The sequence below is a fragment of the Vulpes vulpes genome, chromosome 9 (assembly GCF_048418805.1).
Source record: "Vulpes vulpes isolate BD-2025 chromosome 9, VulVul3, whole genome shotgun sequence".
Lineage (NCBI taxonomy): Eukaryota > Metazoa > Chordata > Mammalia > Carnivora > Canidae > Vulpes > Vulpes vulpes.
Genome location: NC_132788.1, coordinates 76,856,866 through 76,881,776, shown reverse-complemented (window position 1 = coordinate 76,881,776; position 24,911 = coordinate 76,856,866).

The window sequence follows — 24,911 nt, the reverse complement described above, 5'->3', positions numbered from 1 at the left end:
GCGCCTGCCTTCGCCCCAGGGCATGATCCTGGAGACCCGGGATCGAGTCCTGCGTTGGGCTCCCTGCATGGAGCCTGCTTCTCCCACTGCCTGTGTCTCTGCCTCTGTGTCTCTAATGAATAAATAAAATCTTAAAAAAAAATATTCATATAAGTGCACCCATGGAGTTCAAACCCATGTTATTCAAAGGTCAACTGTATAAACTAGAGAGCAGAGTGGTTAAAGGCAACGGTGTTGAGTTACACAGCTTGGGATTTTTTTCTTGTCTCTTCCCTACAGACAGAGACATAGAGAAGGCCACTTTACCTCTGTGACCCTGAACTCATTCACTTGAACACACAGGCGTAGTCGTAGTGTCTACTGATAGATTAAAGAGCAAGTAAGTACTTACAAAAGATCCTTTATTTTTCCTATTGAATTTGAATTACTTTCAGAAATTTAAGATGAAAATGAAATTTTTGTTATAAATAAGACATTTAGTAATTTAAAAACATTAAAAAATCACAGAACCCTATTCTTCAAGTTACTATGAGTGATTAACATATGAGTAAGAAATTGCTGCATTTGAAGGGAAAAACCCATCCACTTGCTCCTATTCCCTTTCCATCCTGAAATGTTACTCAAAGAAGCTGTGTAGAATGCCAAGAAATCTATAGTTTGTTTTTAGAAAAAAACACTGGATAAAACCAAACCACCAGTGACAAATTTTGAAATAAACTGAAGAAGCTATGGTACAAGCAGAAGATATGATTCCTCACATCTAAATAGAGAAAAATGAATATATCTTAACCAATGTAAAGCATCTGGAACTCCAAAAAAGCTGAATTCTATAGCTAGAGGGGTGGAAAAGTGAATGATCAATATGCCTGTCAATATTAGGATTTAATTATTTTCATTATTTCTAATGAAAATTCAGTTCCATAATATTTATTATCACTCTTCAAGGCAGGTGCTGGGTCTTATTCACTGTCATTCCCCAGTGCCTCACTCAACATGTGCCACTTAATCATGCTCAATAAATACCAGAGGGATATATGAATGATGGAGTCAGTGAATAAAGGAATGAATGTTTGCATGAAAGGGGGCAGTACTTGGTGGAAGTGAATAAATAGTGTGAAAAAGAAACACAGAGAAAAACAAATACAACTTGGCTACAAATATATGCCTTAAATGAAGGAACAAAACTTCTTGATTTGTAAGAAGCAAGACGGCTGAATTATGTGATTCTCTTTTGGTTTAAGAAGCTAGAATTCTAACGTTTTGTGAGTTCGAACATTCTATAAATCTTTAAGCTTGGTTCCAGACGGCATTAATGGTAGTGCATTTGATAGAAATTTGGAATTCAGGAAGGAAGGCCCACTTGGGAGAATATAAAAATACATGCTTTGGGGCCTATGGTTTTTTGAAGATTGGACACTGGAGCAGAACTATCTAATAGAGAGCGGGAGATATGGGATGAACTAGAATAGATAAGGATTAAATGTGTGGTTCTTAAATCCTTTTTCTCTAGGGAAATATAGTTTTATGGAAAGAAGTGATTGACTAGCTGAGCACTTTTGGTATGCCCTCATCATCAGTCATTATGTTATACACAAGGAGTAGAGAGCTCTGGTTAATTGAGTAAATTGATCACATGGAAGTCAGTGAATAGAAATTCTAAAATAATGACAATGATAATAGCTCACATTTACTGAGCATTTATAATGTGTCAGGTACATTAGTGTTTTCATGTATTTTTGTATTTAATTCTTCCAGCACTTCTGTGATTCAGATCAAGAATTGGCAAACTTTTTTCTGTAAGGGCCAGATCACAAATATTTTAGGCTTTGTGGACCATATAATCCCCATCATAACTACTCAACTCTGTGATTGTAGCAGGAAAACAATCATTGACAGTATGTAAATGAATGGGTGTGGCTTTATTCCAATAAATCTTTATTACACAAACAGGCGATAGGCCAGATTTGCTAACCATGGATGTAGATCATCACTCCCATTTAATATCTTCTAATCTGCAGAGCCAAGATTCCAACTCAAGTCTGTGCCAGAGCCTGCTCTCTTAATCACTGCATTATATTGCTTGAAATCAAGCTTCAGGAAAGCATTCTCAGCAGAGAAATGATGACTGGATTGGATAGGAAAAATTGGTAGGAGAAGACAGACAGACAAGATGGCAAAAAGTCCAAATATGTTCCACCAACCTCCAAAACCAGGGAGGTAAAGGTAGTGATGGATAGAAGAGAATGAGTAGAGGTCCACTTTTAGAATCCCTGTTATTTTGCAATGAATGGAATACAAATTGGTGTGCTAGAATTGGAATCTGTATATGAAGGTTGCAAAGGATTATGTGAAAGCAGCTCCTGACCTGTGGTTGTATATTGGGGCTAAGAAGAAGAGAAAACATTGCTGCATCAAGATGAGCCAGCTCTGCTTTTGTGAGTCAAAAAGCTGCTTCTCCCCAGGAATGAAGAAAATACATGTAGTATAACCATCAGTTCAAATTCTTGAACAAACTCTCTGTCTTGCCAGAGCTTCAACACTGTGTCAATTACAGGGCCATCTTCCCTACACGAGCTGGCCCTGACCTTGCAGTTAATCAGGGACTCACTTGGGTAACTGCTTGGCAGTTGCCCGCAGGAGCTCCCTGTAAATCTATGACAAACTGTGTCCCTCGCATAAACGCTCTCATAGCTATAGACTGTTTGAAGGGCCTAAACGTACTTTTTACACATTTTTAGATTAGTGCTGAGGCTTTTGCTAGTCATGTCACCTATCATTGAGAGATGCCAGAGTCTGCAAATGGCAAAATGCCCAAGCTTTTTGCTCTCACTGGAAACAAATCCTTTCTTTTTCAGTCTCTTGCCTTTGGTCCCTACATGGTAGCATTAGCCAGGGTCCACCTTGAATCAGAGCTATGTATATATATGATGGCCTCCTTACCTAGACTGCAGGTAAATTGGGAACCAAAGGTGGCAACTCATTTGTTCTTCTAGGCTTAGAGTTAACATAAAGGAAGTCTGCTGGTTGAACCAAACATCAGACTAAAAAGGCCTTAGAAATCTCATGAGGACACAAGAAGGAGCTGAAATATGATGAGAATTATAAACATTTTTAGAACCACTGCTGTAGAGATGAAGATGATGTTCACATTTTTACAAGATATTTACATGCCAGAGGAATTATGAAGCTAGGTATACTTTCTTCTGTTGATAAAAGAAATACTGAATTGGAGACATTTGTTAATTTTTTAGTATATGCATCTAAAAAGATTTCACCTGCTTGGAGAGTACAGAAACTAGGGCTGCTACAGAGGCAGAAGGAACATGATTAATCACAGTAGATGGTGAAAGTGAAAGGCAGGTTTCCAGTCTGCCTTATAGTGAAAGCACAGACTAATGACAGGCTTGGTGAATCAGCACACCCACCCCAAAGTTTGTATGGTTTTGTAGTTTGGGATTTCCCAAGAACACACCTTGAGACATGGTTTTTGGCTTATTTATTTGAGAAGTAAACCTAGAAGCTCCAGTGAAGTAATGGGGGAAGTGAGAGAGGGCATAGAGGAAAGGCCATTGAAAGGAGTGTTGATGAGCGGTTTACAGATATAAACAGCTGAGTCTCAATATTCCTGACCACTATCTGAGGAATCATCTAGAAAACAGGTTAGAAGTGCTTGGCTATTTATCTACTAACTTCTATACATCAGTAGTTGAGATGTTCCCCAGGGCACTAAGTAAGGTCCTGGGGCACCGAAGGAAGTCCCACGTGGCAAAGTAAAAAAGACATTCGAGGTGGAAGATGGCCAGCCCTCCAGGAACTGTCCACTGTAGTGGCAGGTAAACTCAGAACTGGGTTGGGGATGAGTTATGGGGCAGGGTGACCCATCAACAGCTGCTGCTCCATGTTGGAAGCTGGATACAAAAGGAACACAACAGTAGAAGAACTGTCTGTGGTGGTGAAGCCCTGGTTGAGGCACTCACGGTCTAGGGTCAGTTTGGTGTCTAGGGTAGAGTGAGAAAGTCATCAGTGCCACACTCCAAGGTCATTCCACTTCATCCTCACAACTATTCCATCATATCAGCTGGGGAGGAAACAGAGTCACAGGGAGAAAAGCATAACTTGTCTGAGATCATACAGCTACCATTGCAAGTAATGATGCTTTTGTGCAAAGAGAGCACAACAGATTGTCAACACGTGGTTGCTATTCTTCATATATAGGGAGATTAAGAATATTATAATAATAGTAATAATGACAGTTCCTTGACTTTGTAGAGCACATGTCAATGTGCTTTCTTAAACATCGTTTCTCTTGTTTCATTCATGGGAAGGCATCTCTATTTTCTTTTTACAGATGGGGAAGCTGAGGCTCCAATGAGCAATCATTTGCCCAGGAAGCCATGTAATTGAGTGCAGTCCAAGCGCAAGTTGAGTCTTTACCTAGCATGCTTTCCCCACCTCCCCGTGGGCGGCAGAAGATGAATGTGTCATGCAAACAGTGCAGCTCATTTTGCTTGTAGGTATATGCCTCCTCCTATTCAATTCCCAGGAAACATATCTTGAGGTTAAAGGATCTGTTTGCAGAAGTTTTGGAAAACCTCACTGTTGCAAAAGTAAACACGCAGCCTTAATGCATATTCCAGTCTCCCTAGTTGCAGGATGGAATTAGCAAACAGTTGAGGTAGCCACCTGCTATCCTCTAGGGGGGAAGAAAGATTTAGAGGGCACGTGAGAATCTGGAGAAATGGTTCCATAGAGAATTAAGAACCTTTGTAAAGAAGTCTCTGGTTGTTGCAGCTAGATGTGTATGGATTTTCCCTCAGGGTTTAAAAGAGAACAAAATGAGATTTTACAAAATATTTAGGTAGTGACAGTTTGCTGATCTATGCATTTGAATTTCGTGCACTTCCTCTCATTTTGAAAAGACTAATGGTAGAATTCTGAATGGCATTATAGATGAATATTAGAAATTTTGACTCTACATAGTTGTCCCTAAAACCTACAGAAATGTGTAGTTCTGTCAAGGCAGATAATATAAAGCCGGAGGATGGGATGGGTCACAGTCCGTGAATGCACTGAAGTGCATTTAGTTTTAAATGCACCGTCAGGTCAATCAGATCATCACCTTTGTGTATTTGACCATTCGGGCTTTTTTTCTGATATTATGAGAACAGTGAATGAGAAGTTGTTAAATGCCAAGCCTGGATTATTGGACTGTCAGAACGACTAAAAAAGCCAACCCTTCTTGGGGTTCTATCTGATATAAAAATCAACCCAAAAGGGATGAGAACCCAATGGTAAAAGAACCCTGTTATTAGAAACAGGTATCAAATAACGTTACATAATTGCTCACCTGGATTCGATGTATTTTACAAAGCACCAGAAAAAGATTGTGGGTGATTAAGGCTGCATCAAGGTGAATTTTTACACAGTATACATATGCTGAGCAGGGCTGCAGTATTCTTTGAGTTAGCTCTTTTGGTTATCTGTTGTTGCCTAATGACATATGCCAAACTTGGAGGCTTATACAAAAACTGTTTTATTTATGTGCCCCCAAATCACAGTTCAGCTGCTCCACTGGGGCTGGAGGCTCTACTTTTAAGACGGTGTCATTCCCATGGCTGGCAGGTTGGTGCAGGCTGTCAGCTGGGCGCTCTCCTGGGGCTCCTGGCTGGGGCCTTGGTTCTCTTCCACATGTGCCTCTCTACATCACTAGGTTGGACTTCTCACAGCACGGCAGTTTTAGGGTGATCAGATCTAACCAGATAGCAGGCTTCCCCCACTATACAAAAGCAGAAGCCATAGACTTTCTTAAAACTTAAGCACCAAACAGGCACATCACCATTTCTGCTACGTGTTGTTGGTCACAGAGCTGGTCCAGATTCAAGGGGAGGGGCAAGAAATGGGCATGAATACCTGTAGTGTCCTTCATTAGGGGCCAGTAAACTACATTAACTCTGTGTATGATAATTGAGGACCAGGTTTTACACTTTCCTTTGGGAATTCGATTTGTGTGCAAAAATGTGAAATTGATGCCCTGTCGGAGCTATCAGGGATAAGGTGTGTACCCTTCCTTGTAAGTTTGAGGAGGATACAATTTAGAGAAAAGTGTAGGATTAGACATTTAGGAGCTGATGAACTAGTAGTGCCTGACAAACTGTTTTTAGAAATCCATAGCATTACCTGTTTGCATCCATGTAGTGCCGTGAACAACATGAGCCCTATTAACTGCTTGAAATGAATGTTTAGCATGAATTATTTGAATAATCTCCCCCATGCCTTCGAAGGGACAAGCAATGGAGATTATAGGCGATTTGATTTAAATGTGTAATACTAAGTCCTCCATTTCTCTGGAAGGATAGCAGAAACTTGACTAAAAACTGTAGCACACCATTATCATTCAGCATGATGTGCACAGCATCTTTTCTTCTAGGTGGGGAACAACCATAGCCTAGGAACAGAGGGAGATCTCTGTCATTGAAATTCAGAGTTAAGTATTAGGGAAATATACTTCCATCAAACATAGTTATCCTCCCCAGCATCATTAACATTGATAATTTGTTACTTAAGTCTCTGGAAATGTATCAAAGTTAGGGTCTCTACCCTTGCTAATGGGACTTGTAAAGCAAGTCTTGGAAGTTCATATCCTAAAGCAATGTACCCGTTGATCAAAGTTTCAGGACCTATGAGTTTAATGGTCATTCTCATAATTAAGATTTCTGCCTGATGTTAATTTCCCTAGGGACTGCCCAACTTCTTAGAAGAGATATTTCCTAATTTATGATACCTTGTTAGTGAGGGCTCTGTAGCATCAAGGAAGATCGCTAAGCATATGTAGTCTGAGTAATGACAAAATGAGGGTAGCCAACAATTATTGAGCACTCCCTCTCTACCACCCACTTTTACAGTTATTATCATAATCTCCAGTTTTTCAAGAGAAAACATCAAAATATAAAAGAATTGTATAAATTTGCAGAGCCGGGACTCAAACCCACACAGCTTTACTTCCTGGTCTGAGTGCTTGACTCTAGTAGGACCACCTGTAGTGGCCACCATTCTAGGGGGGTGGTTCTCAAGTGTGGTCCAAGAGCCAGGACTTGTGATATTGCAGAATGTTGATCCCACTCCAGATCGATTAGATCAAAAACTCTGAGGGTGGGGCCCAGCAATGTGTGTTTTCTCCTTCCTCGTGATTCTCATGCATGCTCAAGTTTGAGAATCACTTATTTTAACTTTTCCTTCCAGAAAAAATGCTATAAGTCACAGGATTCACTGATGAATGCTATGACACCATCGGCTTCTCAAGGCATCTAGTACTGAACAAATATCAATGTACTACAGGGAAATGATCCATATCCAATGAACATTCCAGCTATAGTGTGACAACGATCATGTCTTTCACTGTTGGCTTGGAATCTGGATTGACTGTGTTTCCCAACTCTCCAGTTGATTCCATACTTCAGTTTCCTCCTCATATTAAAATATAGATAATGATGCTTGCTTTCGTCCCTCACAGAAATAGTCTAAGAATTAATGAGCTATATTAAACTCTTTCAGTTCCTGGAAGAAAGGCAGTATATAAACAGTATATTAATATTTTAAACAGGTTAACTTTTTCTATGTGAATAAAAGTCTCTTTTTCTTTTGATGATCAAACATGTTGCCTTTTCCCAAAAGAATTTTTTGATTTTTAAATTTCTTCTTTAAAGGCACCAGATTTCTTTCTCAATCCCAGAGGAAAGAGTAGCAAGATAAGAAAGCACTTTTTCTGAAAAGAGCTGAAGTTTCTAAATCCAGGTTTTACAAGTGATAAGAGGCAGTATGGTTCTATACAAGGAGCACTGAGTTAGAGATCCAATACGCCAAGTTTAAGCCCTCTTCGTTACATTTTAGGGTGCAGATTAGGGTGGCCTCTTCTTCTTTCTTGGCTTCAGCTTATGGAACTGTAAAAAGTGACAATATAGCACAGAATTAAAGAATATAACACAGGTGCTGAGTTCAGAAAACCAAGTGCGCATCCTGACATGGCCATTCCCCAACTGTATGACCTTAGGCTAGTTACTTATCCTGTCTGATTTTTCATCTTCTCATATACATAATGAGGACAGTGATAGGATTAAATAAGACAATAAATTTAAAATACTCAGTTCTGTGCCTGGCACTCAACAGTAAGTGCCAAGTGTTTTGATCATTAATAAAAATTCAAGTCTAGTTTAGATGATCCCAAAGAGGCTTGCCACTTTGGAATTTTAGGATACCTCCTGGAGGTTTCTTCGGGTCTCCAGTTGCTTTCTTTTCTAAGGATTCAACATTCAATGTGTATTTATTGAATGCCTACTATGTGCCGGGATCATTTGCAGCACTAGGGCTACATGGAATGTAGGTAAACGTCAGTTTACATGCTAGGGGGAGCTGGTCTTTCTTGATATATTCCAAGAACAGAGAAGTACTCAATACATTTTGGTTCCATCAAATTGAATTTGTTTTTTGGACTGCAAATTTTCAACACAGACAAGAAACTGTTTCTCTTAGCCATCACCTATTCAAAGAGATAAAGATTTCCCTTTGATGAGTGCTCTGCTTATTTATTTATTTGTTTTTTTTTATGAAGTGATGGCTTACCAGTCTGTACGTGTATAAAGAATTATGGGAAAGAGGTAGGCGTCTCTACTTTATCTTGCCTGACTTGGGGGGAGACTTGAAAAATTAGGGTAGGTTGGGCAGGAGGGCTCAGCAGCTTGTTTAGCAAGAGGCAAAAGGCATTTGGAAATCCATCTCTTCAGTTGCCAATTCCTGTTTATAGGTTAGGAAGAAAGGGGTTTTGAAATTCAGCTACCTGTCTATGTAAAAAGGTATTTATCTAGAGGTTTCAGGACATCTGAACTGATGCTGCTCCAACCTGCTGGGAGGAGGGTGTTGTTAAACCTTCCTGGACTCAGACAGCATCTTCTCCTGATACTTTGTCTTCATGGCCAAGGAACAAGAGTAGAGATCTCAGTGGATATAAAGATTTTAAGCAGGAAGGAGCACACTTCTTTTATTTCTTACAACATAAATTAAACATTACAGCAGACATCAGGCTTGGAAAAAGTTACAGGAAACTAAGGTACTTCCAGCACTTTATTAATGCAGTCTGGCCATGGGTTCCGAGGGGTGGTGAGATCACCAGCAGGTATGGAGCCCTGGGTGATTTGCAGCCAGCCCCACAGACAGGCTGGGGCTCAGGGGGGCAATTGTTCTGGCTCAGGATGCTGTATCATATCCAGTCTACTTAGGTCTGGAGATAGAAATCGGAAACATAGACAGAAAGACAGGACCAAAGAGCCTTATCAGCAACTTGCAGCAATACCAAGCTCTGGTCTAGACAAGCTGGGGAGTGTCAGGACTAGAAGCCAGGCTGGGCTGGAGAGGAAAGTGGCCAAAACTTTGGTTTTGTGTGCAGGCTAGAGTTGCAGGCTGTGCCAGCATGCTTGCCCACATGCAAAAGGGGGTGAGGTCAGCTGGCAAAAGAAGGTCAAGTCCAGATTATTAGGGCAAACTGGAGGCACTTTAGTGTCCAAGGAGATGTTAGTTTCCTGGGTCAGCCATAACAAATGACCTGAATCCTGATAGCTAACAAAAGATATTTAATCTCTCAAAGTCCAGAGCCTAGAAGTCTGAAATCAAGGTGTTTGCAGTGTTGATTTCTTCTGGAGGCTCTGAGGGACAACATGGTCCATGCCTCTTTTCCAGCTTCTAGTGACTACATGGAAATCCTTAGTGTTCCTTGGCTCACGGATATATCACTCCAATCTCTGCCACCCTCTTCACATCAATCATCTTCCCCTCTTCAGATAAGTACACCTGTCACTGGATTTAGGGTCCATCCTAAATTCAGCATGATCTCATCTTGGGATTCTTAGTTATATCTTCAAAGACATTTTTGCCAAGTAAAGTCACCTTTATAGACTCAGGGGTTAGGACTTTGTCATGTCATTTAAAAGGCCACTATTCAACTCACTAAAGTAGATATGGAGTTGGAAAACTCGGGTCTAATCCTAATTAATAATAAGACAATAACTACACTTTTTAAAAAATTTTTTTTAAAGATTTATTTATTTGTGAGAGAGAGAGAGAGAGAGGCAGAGACACAGGAGGAGGGAGAAGCAGGCTCCATGCCGGGAGCCCGACGTGGGACTTGATCCCGGGACTCCAGGATCGTGCCCTGGGCCAAAGGCAGGCGCTAAACCGCTGAGCCACCCAGGGATCCCCGACTACACTTTTTTTTTAAACCATTTGTCAGGCACTCATTCATGAGCAACAAACATTTATTGATCATCTACTGTATGCTGGGGACTCTTCTAGACTCTGGGACCTCAGTAGTAAACCACACTGGCAGAAATCTCTGTCCTCATTGAGGCTATACTCCAGCAGGAGTGGGTGGAGACAGACAAGCCAATAGTAAAGAAACTGAAGTGTATGATATGTCTGATGGTGGCAAGCACTAAAGAGACATTGAATGAGGGAAGGTGAATAGGAAGTTCTAGGGATGTGATAAAAGAAGATGGTCCAGGAAAGCTTTAATACAAGCTACCATGTGAGCAAAATCTTGAAGGAGGGAAGAGAGTTAGCTTGGTAGACACCTGGAGAAAGAGTTTTCCAGGTAGAGGGAACAGTCAAGGGCAAAAGGACTCGGGGGCTGCAGGCTGGAGTGTGAGTAAGTAGGCCAGCCAGGCAGAGGTGAGTAGGCAAGATGGAAGGGTTGAAGTAGATGAAGTGGAAGAGATGACAGCAGTCAGCTGGCTCTCCAGTGGAAGGACTTTGGCATTTGCTTGGAGTGGAATGAGGAGCCCCTGGGAATTCTGAGAATAGGTGTGACCTGATGTGGTTTGTTGACCAAAGGATCACTTCTGTATTTGTCTTGAAAACAGACTCCTGTGGAAGCAAGGGCAGAGCTGGGAGGCCTTTGGTGCTACTGTCCTAATCCAGAAGAAGGATAACTGGGGCTTGGGCCAGGGAGACTGGGAGAATGATGGAGTTCTGCATGTATTCTGGAGCTGGAATTGCTAGAATATGCTGGTGGTTGAATCTGAGAAATGAAGGAAAGGAGTCAATGATCCCTCCAAGGTTTGGGGCCCAAAAGCTGGAAGCATTTACTGAGATAGAGTGAGACTAATCACTGCACATGCATTAGACAACCCACTGCTCAGCCCCAGTAAGGCTGGTCATCCCATTCTACCCATTTGATAAATGAAGTAACCAAGTCTTTCAAAACTTTAGTAAACTGTTAAGACCATAAGTACCTGAAAATAGGACTTCGACCCAGATCACTGATAATTATCATCCCAGACTCCTAACTCCCAAAGCCCCAGTTTTAGCTTCTATAAAGAGGTTCTTACTGTCTTAACTACATCCACAAGGCTATAAGGGTTGTATGAAAGTAAATATAAATATGCTTCATAAACTACAATGTTCTATATAATTATGCATGCCATCACTATATAACAAAATATCCCAAACTTTGTGATATAAAATAACTATTATTATCTCTCATGGTTTGGGAGGTCGACAGAGATCAACTTGGTGGTTCTTGCTTGGATGTGTCATGTACTTGCAGTCAGTAGTGCTGGGCTCAGAGTCATCTCAAAGGCTTTTTGCACATACATGGCTGGTGGGTGATACTAACTGCTGGGTAGCCTCATTTGGGATTGTCGGCTTGAACACTACACATAGCCTTTTCATGTGGCCTGGGCTTCCTCACAGCATGGTGGCTGCATTCTAAGAGCAAACATCCTTAAGAAGAAAAATCAGGTAGAAGCCATGCTGTCTTTTTATGATGGAGTCTTGGAGGTCACATGGAATCATTTGTGTCTTACTGTATGGATTAAGGCAGTTACAGGGTTCCACTAGGTTCTAAGGAAGGGATATAGACACCACCTCTTGATTGGGGAGTAGCAGAGTCACATACAAGTCATATATTAAGAGAAGCATGTGGGATGAGAGATATGGTTGTGACCATCTTTAGGAAATATGACCTACAATGAAGTGGAAGATATTGTAAGGGAAGTTTATCAAGGCAAGAGGTTTGACAAAATTAGACACACTGGGTTTAAGGTAGGCACAAATAAATGGGAAGAGAAAATTAGAGCAGATTATTAGAAACAGCCTCCCAGAGTGGCAGCATAGTAAGCAGACAACATCACACAGTCAGATGATGATGGATATCTGGGCCCAGATCAGAAAAATTCTGCTCATTGTTGCATTTTTTCCTATTTTTTCCTATATTTTTATATGATTTATTCCTAGATTTATAAAAAAGGGCTCCAAATAATAATGTCATAGAAAAAAAAAGCTATAAAGAAACATATCTGGAACACAATTACCCACCTTCCCACCCTACAGTCAGTAGCAGTGTAAAAGTGCTAGCATTAGGTCCTGTTGTCTGCCTGGATGGGGGCCAGTACAGAAGATAAGGGCTTTGGGCCTGGAAATCCCACAGACTTAGGTTTCAAGTCTTTTAGTTGAATGATCTTGGTCAAGTTACTTAACTTCTTTGTGCATCAACTTCCTAATATGGAAAATGCTGATAATTATGAAATAATCATATAATGTGCCCCAGGGGCTAGAAAACAGTAAGTTCTCAATGTAGATTAGATTGTAAAATCACTATTAAATAAATGTATTATTGTTCTTACAAAAATGGTCTCACAAAACCAGCAAGCACGCTGTTTTGTATCTGCTTTTGTCATATGACAATTTTATTTTGAACATCTTTATGACTCTGGAAATAGAAATCCATATCATTCATTGTATTTATGAGATGCACACTGCTCTATTTTAGACATGAATTGCAATTTGTTTAGCAGTTTCTAATTGTTGGCTATTCAGCTTTCTAAAAACTGAGTTTTAATGTATCATATACAACACTGTAAAAATCGACTTTAATATTCGCCTAATTATTTTCTTACTTTTTTGGCACATTTGTTTAATAAACAAATGAATGTTGACAAATTTCTAGAAGTAGATTTGATGGAATCAAACTGTCCCATTCAGGATGTTGTAAATTTTATTTTTTATTATGTAAAATATCAAAACAAGAAAAAATTAGAATGGATTGTGTCATGAATATTAATATACAATTATCATCTATATTTAGCCTATTAACATTTTGTTACATGTATTTGATCTGTATTTTTCTTAAGCATTGAAAAATAAAACACATCCATCATGACATTTTGCCCTAGTACTATAGTATGTTTTCCATAAAATGAGGAAATTTTCGTATATAATCGTCATATTATCATACATAACAAAATTAAAATAATAACAAGATTAAGTATACTACTATCATCTAATTGCAGCTCCAAAGTGAAGTCTTCCTTGGTAGACAGATACCTCAATTAGAAACGTTGGCTTTGGCAGGCCCCACCCACCCTTCTAGTAGGGACCCCAAGGGTCTGCTGTTTAGTACAAAGCTTCATTAGGGTAAGGGGGACCACTGTAAATTAGTGCCACAAATGACACTCTGGTTTAATGGAAACAATGGCCTGATGTCCAACATTAGAGATGTTTTGAGAGATTTCATTCCACTCCATTTAGAGGCGGTGAGATTCTCCTGGGCACATTGCTATTCCTGCTGGTGGGGTGGATGAAACAGCTGCATTGTCACAGATGAGCATTGAAATTCTGGTTCTGCCTGTTAGTAGGATGACTTGTTACCTTGAAAAAAATCACTTAAAATCCCATTTTATTCAGCATTCTGATATATGCCAGGGACTGAGTCCTTTTTGGAGGGCTCACCTGTCTTTCACCTGTTGGGTATGAAGATAACTGCCACTGAGACGTGAGCCGGTCTCTTATTCTCCAAGACAGGGCTTCTCAAATACTTATGTACATTCGAATCACCTGAAGAGCAAGGAGAGCTTATAATAACCAGAAATTCTCTTGAGATTCTGAGTCAGTAGCTGAGACCCAGAAATCAAATCTTTTTTTTTTTTTTTTTTAACAGCCAGATTTTGAGTCAGACAGTCCAGGGACCATCATCGAAGAAATCTGATCTTGGAGCCTCAGATTACTTGTCAGGGAAAGGTAACACTTTATAGCAATTGCTATGTGCCAGACATACTTTAGACACACTGACTTTAAACACATTGACTATCAATCCTCATAGCTACCCTATGAACTAGATAGTCTTTGTGCCCTTTGTAAATACTTTTTTACAGATGAAGGAATCAAGGCTCAGAAAGGTTAAATAACTTGCCCAGTATTCACATTTCCATAAGGCAGCATAGCCTGGATATGATCATACGTGTAGAATATGATGGTATAAAACCTAAACTGATGTGTAAATTCAAAAATTCTTAGAGTAAGAGGTTACTACTCTCTGGTGGTGTGCAAGGAATATTTTCCATTATGGTTAAGAAGAATGTCTGAGGTGTTCTGTTATTCTATTGAAACTAAGGTCGACTCTCCAGAGAGCGGATGAATACTTAGCAAATAGAGAGCACTCAATACTGGCCTGTTGAATGAATAAATAAATATGTTCTGATATATTCCAATACCCTGCAAATGTTAGTCCTTGAGCCCTTACACAGATACTTCTATGTGTCCTCTCTTGATTTTTCTTCTTGGTCCAGTTTTGCTCTAGCTATACAATACTATCAGTTGGAGGTCCAGCTGATCAGTCATGGCAGCCATGCATTGCAAAGTGACCTGGCTGCCTTTGTTTCTCCTATTCATCTGCCATGTTGAGATGGAGGGAAAATCTCTGAATTGGAGCTCTTCCATTCAGAATCCTAATACTGATTGAGTCACTGGTCATTATGAGACCATACTCTGGTCCCTTAGCCACTTAAGGCTTCTACTTTGTTCACATAAGAATAGTCTTTAAAATCACAGGTTCGCATTTAAATTTCAGCTCTGACAAAAGAGAAATGGGTTAAATTCTTTGATTGTGAGTTGCCACCTGTATCAGGTGAGGTCAATGTTGTCAGTAATTAGCAGTGAAAGCTTTAGAGATATTGTGCTTGTGTTTGAGGCTCTGCTCAATTGCTTCTCTGCCAACCTTTCCAGATAAGGAATTACTTACCTTATCTGGAAAATGGGACAAATAATAAAATCTACTTTAGAAGATTAGCATGAGGATAGAAAAAGCAATAGAGTAAAGCATTTTAGCAGAGTTTCCACCATATAATAAGTTAGCACTAACACTAGCCATGTTATTGGTATGAAAATTAGGGCAACATAACTACCCTTTTGGGAATTTGAAAGAATATTTGTAAATAACTGATATTCTCTAACTGCTCCATAAGTAGGGATTGTGAAGACTACTATCGCTATGCCAGGAAGTTAAATTCAGGGATTTACAAGACTTTCCAGCACTAATATTCTGTGATTTTTAAGAAATGAAAAAACTGGGATCCCTGGGTGGCGCAGCGGTTTAGCGCCTGCCTTTGGCCCAGGGCATGATCCTGGAGACCCGGGATCGAATCCCACGTCGGGCTCCCGGTGCATGGAGCCTGCTTCTCCCTCTGCCTATGTCTCTGCCTTTCTCTCTCTCTCTCTCTGTGACTATCATAAATTAAAAAAAAGAAAAAATTAATGACCTGCCATTTTAACTTTGAGAGATAGGGCACCCACCATAAAAAATAGCCATGTGAAGTTTCTGAGGCTGTTTAGGAAATGAGGAGCTCTGGACTGAGAGCTGCCTTCCAGAAAACAAGCTGTTGGCCTTAGGGGTGAGGATGGGTATAGATGTTTCTAGTGAAAAATTTCATATCTGAAGATTAGACAAGATCATTGAGATTTGCTATTCTTTCAACTAATGGAAATATCTCTCCTTTTGAGCACTGTTATATTATTCAATCTGGGGATAAGAAATACAGAATTTTCACAGAGCTTTTAGAAACCAAAGGTGAGTCTTTGTACTATTGTGAACTCATTGTGGTGAGCTGATCCAGCTTCTCCCTTGCACCTTAGGATGGGCTACTGTGGTAGGGTTGCCAGATAAAATAGAAGTTGCCCAGGTAAATTTGAGTTTCAGGTAAACAATGACTTTGTAGTATAAATCTCTTTCTCTCTCTTCATATATATATGTATATATATATATAGACAAGTATGTCCCACATATTATAAATATTTATTGGCTAAATAGGGCAACCATAGAATGTCCTATAGGACAGTGCTTTTCAATCTTTATTATGCATATAAATCACCTGAGAATTTTATTAAAATGCAGATGCTGGCTCAGGAGTTGAGATGTTGACACTACAATTTTGAGAATCACAGCTGAGTGGCAACAATGAAGGGTAGAGTCTCTGAAATGCTGAGAGTAGAGGAATCACCACTGGCCACTGATTGAAAACAGACACTGCCATAACAACACACTACAGACTGGGTGATTTAAATAAGGGTTAAATAAGAGCTGGATATTCAAGATCAAGGTAACAGCAAGGTTTCGTTTCTTCTGAGGCCTTTCTCCTTGACTTGAAGATGGCCACCCTTTCTGCCTCCTCACATGATTTTTTTCTTCTACCTGTGTGGCCTTGATCTCTGAGTGTCCTAGTCTCTTACAAGGACACACAATCAGATTGGACTAGGACCTGCCCTAATAGCCTTGTTTTAACTTAATTATTTCTTTAAAGTACCCATCTCCAAATAAAGTCACCTTCTGAGGGAGTAGGGGTTAGGGCTTCAACACAGGAATTTGGGGAGGACACCGTTTAGTCCTTAACTGTATCTGGGACTCCTTGAGACAGAGTTTCTGTGGAAGGGGTTTTCAGAGACTCATCAATTTCACCAGCTAGAAACTCTGGTTGAAGAATAATATCCTAGGTAAGTTTTACCAGGCAACATTTGAGTATGAATCAGAATCACCTGAAGAACTTGTTAAACCCTCCAAGTTTCTGATTTAAGGGGCAAGGGTGGAGCTCCTGAGTCCACTTTTCTAACAAGCAGCCATTCTTAAGAACTACGACCTTAGACAAATCCCTAAAGCCCTTTGTGAACCAGGGACAGTGGTAATGTACTCCTCATGTGGCTGTAGTGTGGATTTCCTGAGATCAGGAGGCAAAAGCTCTTGAGGATCTAGAGCCCTGGATTAGGTAAAAATGAATTATAGTGATGAATTTTCTACAACCTGTGAAACACGAAACAAAGTCACGTATTTTCATAAACAGAAAAACATTGATTTTAAAACAACAACTTTCCTCTGATTCTATACTTGACAGTCAGTGAAGTGTATTTCATTCTTGGCTCCATAGTGGTCTTTACTAAATCACACATTATTAGATCCCACAAGGCCATTTTCCCAGATGTTTTGGAGCTCAGAGACCAAATCTATATATGTCTGGGATGGAAAAGAGTTGAATGGGCCTCAAATTATGTGATTAAACCTTCATTCTCCTAAGAAAGTGCTTTCTTGTTACAGCTAAAATTCCTGAGCCGTTGGTTGTGTTAATAAATATGTAAACAAAGTCTTGCACAAAGAGAAATCAATAGCTTTAATTTTTTTTTACAAATCCCTAAAGTATTTATGTGGCTCACCCTTTCTGGCATTTTAGAGATCTAGAATTTATCCAATTCAGATAAATAGAGAAGTCTTGAAAAAATGGACTTTTTTTTTTTATATGGCAGTTTCATAAGGGTGTCCCATTCAAAACCAATAGTTTGTAATTTTCTCTTTTTTTCTGAGATGAGATATAAGTGACTGGTTGGCAAGCAATTTTAAAGGTCTTGTTGATAATAATAGGACCATCGATGATTTTATTGTCATTGGTAGTAGGTTGGTGCATATCTTGGGAGTCCAAGAAATCATCTGAGAGATTATTTCTGCCGTTGTGTGATCTTAAACATGTTATTTTCAGAGTTTCATCTCTGTTTTAGTGCACTGGGTTGAAGAATGCTAGCTACTAGGACTTACATGAGAATTAAATATGTGCAAAGTCACTGCTGTGAATTCAGTGAAGCATAATAGCTTCATATGTGACAGGTGTTTTGTTACTTAGATGTTAACACACTGGAACATGTTGTCATTATTATTTTTTTGTTCATTTTAACATTTCCTCCTCCCTTTTTTTCTTCCTACTTGAACAATCAAAACATGAGGTCTGTTTTCAATTAGAGTACTTTGTCCAGAACCATTGTAAGCTTTTTATTTATTTTTAAATTTGAAATGACAAGGAAACTGAGACCCAGAGTTTAAATATCTAGACCAAGATTAACCAGCTGGCTGTGACAGATCAGAATTTAAATTCAGAATTTTGACTGCAAATGCCATTTTCTTGGGTTTATGCCCTTCCAGTTCTTGGATTGGAAATCCTTGGGTTTCAATGTTGAAAACTGATACAGGGAAAATATACAATTCACTGCTGCTAATTTAGGAGCAAAGCATCCAGCTGATTAGTAGGTCTCTATGTCTCATTGAAAATAGTCTTTAGGGGATCCCTGGGTGGCTCAGTGGTTTAGTGCCGCCTTCAGCCCAGGGTGTGATCCTGGAGTCCCGGGATTGAGTCCCACATCGAGCTCCCTGCATGGAGCCTGCTTCTCCCTCTACCTGTGTCTCTGCCTCTCTCTCTCTGTGTCTCCCATGAATACATAAATAAAATCTTAAAAAAAAAAAAGAAAAGAAAATAGTCTTTAGCTATTGAATATATTAATTCTGCCAGAGATTTATCAGTTTTATACATTAAAATTCCTGGTTAAGAGGTAAAGTGTGGTGAAAAAGTAGAAGTCTGTTGAAAACTGAGATATAGTATTCAAAAATCTAATCAGCCTGTATCCTGGGGTGTTAGCCTAAGTGTTTACCCTTTAGTTGTTGAATTGAAGTTCTGGACAGCTGGGGTAGAGGTTGGACACTTGAGAGTTTAGAACAGTGGCTATTTACCAGCCAGTAAGTATTTAAACTGTTTAATCACTGGCATAGCAATACCAGTATGAACAGTATGGATATCTACCCAGATTGAAGGCCTGGGTCCCTAAATAGCCCCCTTCCCTTGGATAGTTCGTGAAAATTGATGTTCCTGGTACAAAGACAAATTTGCAGCACCAAATTTTTTGTTTTTCTGGGCTACTAAGAGCTGTGAAATAAAGGTTAAAATTAGGGTTTTAAACTAAAAATACCAGCTATTCTTAATCATAAGTATGCATCATCATTGCCTATGCAGTTTTCCCAAAATTCTTGCCTTTGAATTTTGCTATGATTCTGATTCAGTAAGAGTGGGCTGTGTCCCTGGAATCTGCGGTTTTAAGAGTCTTCCCTAGATGCATCTGCTATATTGGATATCTCCTATTTTACCCTCTAGATGTGCACTCAACTTTTTTTAAGTCATGCTCTAGTCTCAGGAGACCAAGCTCTGTGGACTACCTTGGTGAACTCCCTTGCTTTCTGGCTTCCTGCTGGGAGAAGCCAATGGGAAGCCATGGTGGGATATAGGAGGAGGCAAGCAGAGAGAGACTGGTCTAGTTTATTCCCTTGGCTTCTTCCTTAAGGGATCACTTTGGACTGGTTTTCACTTTGACCAAAGATCACAGCTCCTTCGAAGATGGCTCTCTTTGGATATCTTACTATCCAAGTTCTTATAACTGTTCCCTCTTTTGACCCCTTCCATCAAAGGGGTGTGACAGCTCTGTTGGCACTAAGATCAGGGCACTATCACACTTCTTACAGTTTTCTTACACCCTTCATAAACATTTTCTTTATTAAAAATATCCCGTTTATTCTACTTGACTATGCCATTTATTTTCTGGTGACACCATTATTATTTCTTCTTCTTCTTCTTCTTCTTCTTCTTCTTCTTCTTCTTCTTCTTCTTCTTCTTCTTCTTCTTCCCCTTTAATATTATTTGTTTATTTTAGAGAGAGAGAAAGAAAAAAAGAAAGAAAGAACATGTGTGGGTAGAGGGAGACAGAAAGGGAAAGAGAATTTCCAGCAGACTCTCTGCTGAATGCAGAGCTCAAGGAGGGCTCCATCTCAAGATCCTGAGATCATGACCTGAGCCAAAACCGAGTCTGATGCTTAACTGATTGAGCCACCCAGATGCCCCTGTGGGACCTTTCTGATAGGCTTTGCCTTATCTAATTCCCCAACCTTTCATTGAAGTTAGATGATCTTTAAGAAACCTACCATTACCAATATTCTGACTCTATCCACATAGCTCAGAGAAGTCAGGAGGAATTCTTCACCAGTTGATCTCTCTAAGGTACAATGAGAGGTATGGAAAATCAGTTGGAGTTCTAACATTTATCTTCTAGCATCTTGTCCCCCTTTGTGTGAAATGCCTGAGGAAACTCTGGTCAATTCTAAGTGGCAAAGAACAAATAAATTGAGGATAATCCTAGAGACAAAGAACTTAAGTAGCCTTTGTAAGTTTTATTCAAATTGTACAGGCGTTTGCTCCCCAAAAGAAATACTTTAAAGAGGCCTCAACCAGGTCTCTGTTTGGCAGCAGAATTTTATGACTCTCAGTATTTGCATGGTCAATTAATCCCTTAAAGTGATGACTAGTAGGCAATTTATTTGGACGGTATAAGAGGCTAATTGGTAATATTGTTACACAAAATCTTGTGGGCAAAAATTATGTCTGTCTTTTAAAAAATGTGCCTTTGGTATTTGAAGGGAGAGCTCTAGTGCCTTGGGCCTCAGAGGAATTCAGCCTGCTGATGTCAGAATTAATGAAGAGTATGGAAACTTAAGTGTAGGATGGATGGAGTGAAAATGCATTAAAGATTAATGACATTAGACTAGTGGGAGAGCCACATTTTCTGGTGATCAAAGACTCTGAGGCTTTCATCTGAAGTGCCTGGAAGAATGTTGAACATCTTGGAATTTGTCATATAGCCTTTGGTTAAATCTTATCAGCCTGCTATTCAGTAAGATGCTCTGAGAAATATCCCCCTACCCTCAAGCTCTGATCTGTTCATTCATTCAACAAATGTTTTGAGAATCTACTCTGTGCCAGGCACCCTTAAAAAACCTGAACATGGTGATGAACCAAACACATATATTGCCATCCAATGTAGTGACATGGACACATTTTCTTAAATAATGGAATGAGAACACATTTACATTCTGAGGCTGAGTAATTACATTTCTTGTAATATTCTGTATTAGGATAACAAGAAAATCCTCCAGTTGTAAAATATTCCAAACATCGGATTAAATATAATAAAGAAATATTTGAATGTGGGAAAAAGTCAAGGAAATTCTCAGAAGCTAGGAGAAAAAACCCTGAAAACAAGAGAGGGGTGTATGTGCTGCAGTTCTGGTTGCTCATGCGCAGAGCAAGAGGGGAAGCCTCTCACAGGTAGCACATAAAAGGCAGCAGTTCACCAAGAGTGTGAATCTGCAGACACATAGAACAGTAGAAGTTAAGCTCCACAACTAAGGTAATGTTCTGAAGGAAAACAAGATGGTGCTCTGAGAACATCCAGCTCAATAATCTGGCTACAGTTGGCCAGGCATGTGTTAAGGAAGCTTCTCTGGAGACACCGTGCTTGGAGTGGGGTGTGAGGGCTGAGTTGGACTGGTACAATGTAGGCCACAGGTAAGCAGTCCTCACAGAAAGCTGACCCTTTGAAAAGTTGTGTGGGCCAGAGTGGTCATGGTTGTATGGGAAGAGTGGAAAGCCATACTGTGGCTGCAGGGAGCATAACAGGGAAATCGGTGCAGTTCCCTGCTGGAAAACTAAGCTCCTAAAGGTTCCATCTTTATAGGCAGGATTTTCATCCACATCTGAAAAGCAGTGGACAACTACTGAGGGTTTTAAACAGTGTCATAACATTAGGATAGTTATTTTAAAACCTCCTTTGGCCACTTTGTATAGTAGGGAGTACAGCAGGGGAAGAGGGGAAAATGATCCTGGCAGAGAATACATGGCTTAAACCCTGGTGGGGGACCAGAGCATCATGAACAGAACATCATGAATTGCAGGGGTGGGGGGGAGAGAGCCCCCAAAGAAGGTTGTAAGACTTTGTCCAGGGCTTTGATTTTATGTCTGGTGTTTAAAAAAAAGTAGACAGAACACTTCACTCTGGCATGAGCAGGAAGCCTGTGCAAGTGCATGGATTTTTCTAGTTGAAGCATTTAGACACAAAACATGAAATACAGAATAACAAAACAAACCACCATGACCATCAAAAATTTGTTTTTACAGGGACACCTGGGTGACTCAGTTGATCCTCTTGACTCTTTGGTTTCGGCTCTGGTTGTGATCTCAGGGTTGTCGGATTGAGCCCTGTGGGCTCTGTGCTGGGTGTGGTGGCTGCTTGGGATTTTCTCTCTCTCTTTTCCTCTGCCCCCGACCCCTAGCTCACAAGCTATCTCTAAAACAAAAACGGTTTTTCTTTTCTTGGAATGAAGGATAAAAGTTTATTTGCATTAAGTTTGAGAGCAGAAGTGTTTGTAGAATGTAGCTATAAATTGATAGCAGGATGAATGCATAGTAATTAAAAAAAAATAATTTGTCCACCCTGCCCTAATTTCTCACCATTGCAACCACCATGAACCATTTTTCCTCTGGCTGCATCTCTTTCCCTAATGACTAAAATCCTTCCCCTCCTTCTTTCCATGTTTTTATTTGGAAAACTTTTATTTCTTTCAGATTTTAACTTAACAACAAAAATTAACACCATTGTCAGCTTATGTCTCATGGCTGTGCTAAGCACTTCTAGGCAGACAATTTTTTTAGTTCTTACAGTGACTGTGAGGTAGGTGCCTACATTCCCATTTGCAGATGAGAAAGCAGACTCGAGTAAGCCAAATTACATGGTAAAAGGTCCAATAGTTCGTAATGGTAGAACAAGGATTTAAACCCAAGCATTCCACACACAGAACAGAGTTGATTCAGGCAACTTTAAATTGATTATGTGTCACCTGGGATCTTGTTAAAATGCAAATTCTGATTTTTTGGCTTCCAATTCTGTTGATCTGTGGGCCCCACTTTGAGTAGCACTAGTGTATGAGAGGAATTCTGTGAATATTTATTAAATGAAGCCATGAATGAAATAATTCAAGGAAAGATGTGTATGTTAATGATTTATTTGTTTGGAGATCCAATTTTTGCTTTGCATTTACAGTTGTTTGAGTAGTAATTTTTCAGTTAAATATTGATTGAGCACCTGCTATGGATGAGGCACCATGGAAGATACACACATGAATGAGATGTGACCTCTCTTCTGGGCTGAAAGCCCGGGATGGCACTGTTCGGCAGGCAAGGACTCTGGCTTAGCACTAGGTTCCTGGAGTACACTCACTCCCAGCCAGCTTTCTGTACTGCTAGTCATCACGAAACTAACTACCAGTGCCAATCTTGGTGCTAAGAAGTATTTTACATGTGCCATTTCACTTGTTTCCTTCAACATCCCTACACTCTAGATACTACTGCTTTTCCCCTTTTGCACATGGAAAAGCTGTGGCAGAGAGCAGTTAAGTAGTTTACCCAGATACACAGCAAGACTGCTGACTGGAATCAAAGTGGTTCTAATTCCAGAGCCCCATTTCTTTATCATTATGTTCTTGGCATCTGGAACCACGAGCAGCAAATATAGAGAGTTAAAATGTAAAATAAAGAATATTCTATAAAAAAAACACTGGGATTTTCACATAGATAGAGATTTCCTTTTGTTAGTCTTGCTTCATATTTTTTCAATGTAAAAGAAAGAAAACATTACAGGTAATGTTGACATTCTCTTTACCACTGCATATTCCCATTTCCTCTCCCGCCATCTTCTAAGTTAGGGAGGCATACTTTGAGTCATTGTTTCCTATTTCTGGACTTTTTTTTCTATTTTCTGTTTTATATTTCCTTACAATATATTTGGTATTCAAAATATTCAGAAATTACAATGTGCTGTACTACATTTTTTTCACCTGTCATATTTTTGATAGCTGGGTGTGTTGCATGATAGCCTTTTCATTATAAAATCTACTGCATTCCATCTTAATTATCTATTCCACTATTGGTGGATGTTTAGGTGTTTTTTACAATACAATTTCTTGAATGCTGGTGTAAACATTCTCAAACAGTCCTCTGGGATACAAGCGCAAGAATTTTGTAGGGAATATACCTAGGAATGGAGCTGTTGGGTTGTAGATTATGTCCTTCATAGAAGTTATTGGTATGTTGCCAAATTATACTCAAAAGTGGTTATAGCAGCTCAGTTCCTTCCAGAAGCATACACTGTTATCAACCTTTATGAGGTCAGACATTTTCCCCCTATTTGAGAGTATGATATGAAATGATATGCTATTATTATTTTAATTTGCAGGACTTTGGTTGCTAGTTGAGCTCTGTGTGTGTGTGTGTGTGTGTGTGTGTGTGTGTGTGTGTATGAGAAACTGCTGGGTTTCTACTTTACCTGCTTATATCATTGGCTTATTTTTTTCTAACTCATTTGTGGAAGATTTTACCTGTTCTGAATACTGTTTCCTATTTATGTATGCATTACAAATAACTCTGTGTATTCCTTTGCTTCTTTATATTAATCTTACACTATAAGTTGATTCTTTTCATTTTAGCAAATTTTGTTTTTTCTTTTGTGAATTGTACTTTTCCTTTATTCAAGTCTTCTTTGGTAGAGGCAGCATAGCAGAATGTGTTTAGGAGCTTTGTTTCTGGAACCAGCCTGCCTGAAATGGGTTATCACCTCCTATCCTATCCATCCTATCATTCACGAAGACCTTCAATACATTGTTGAACAGTAGAGGTGATTGGAAGAGGTGGGGTCAGTGGAGTTCTTTGTGAAGTAGCAGCACTGTCATGATTTGGAATTAGAGAATTCGTTTTTAGGTCTGTTCTCTCTAGCAATCACTGAAGTAAGGATAGCTTTTGTTGCTAGTACCATATCCTCATATGGATTTTGGTCAAGTGATAGTTTGCAGGGAGTAGTCATATTATATGTGAGGATAGCAGACTCAAGTCTGAAATGCCATAAACTATTTT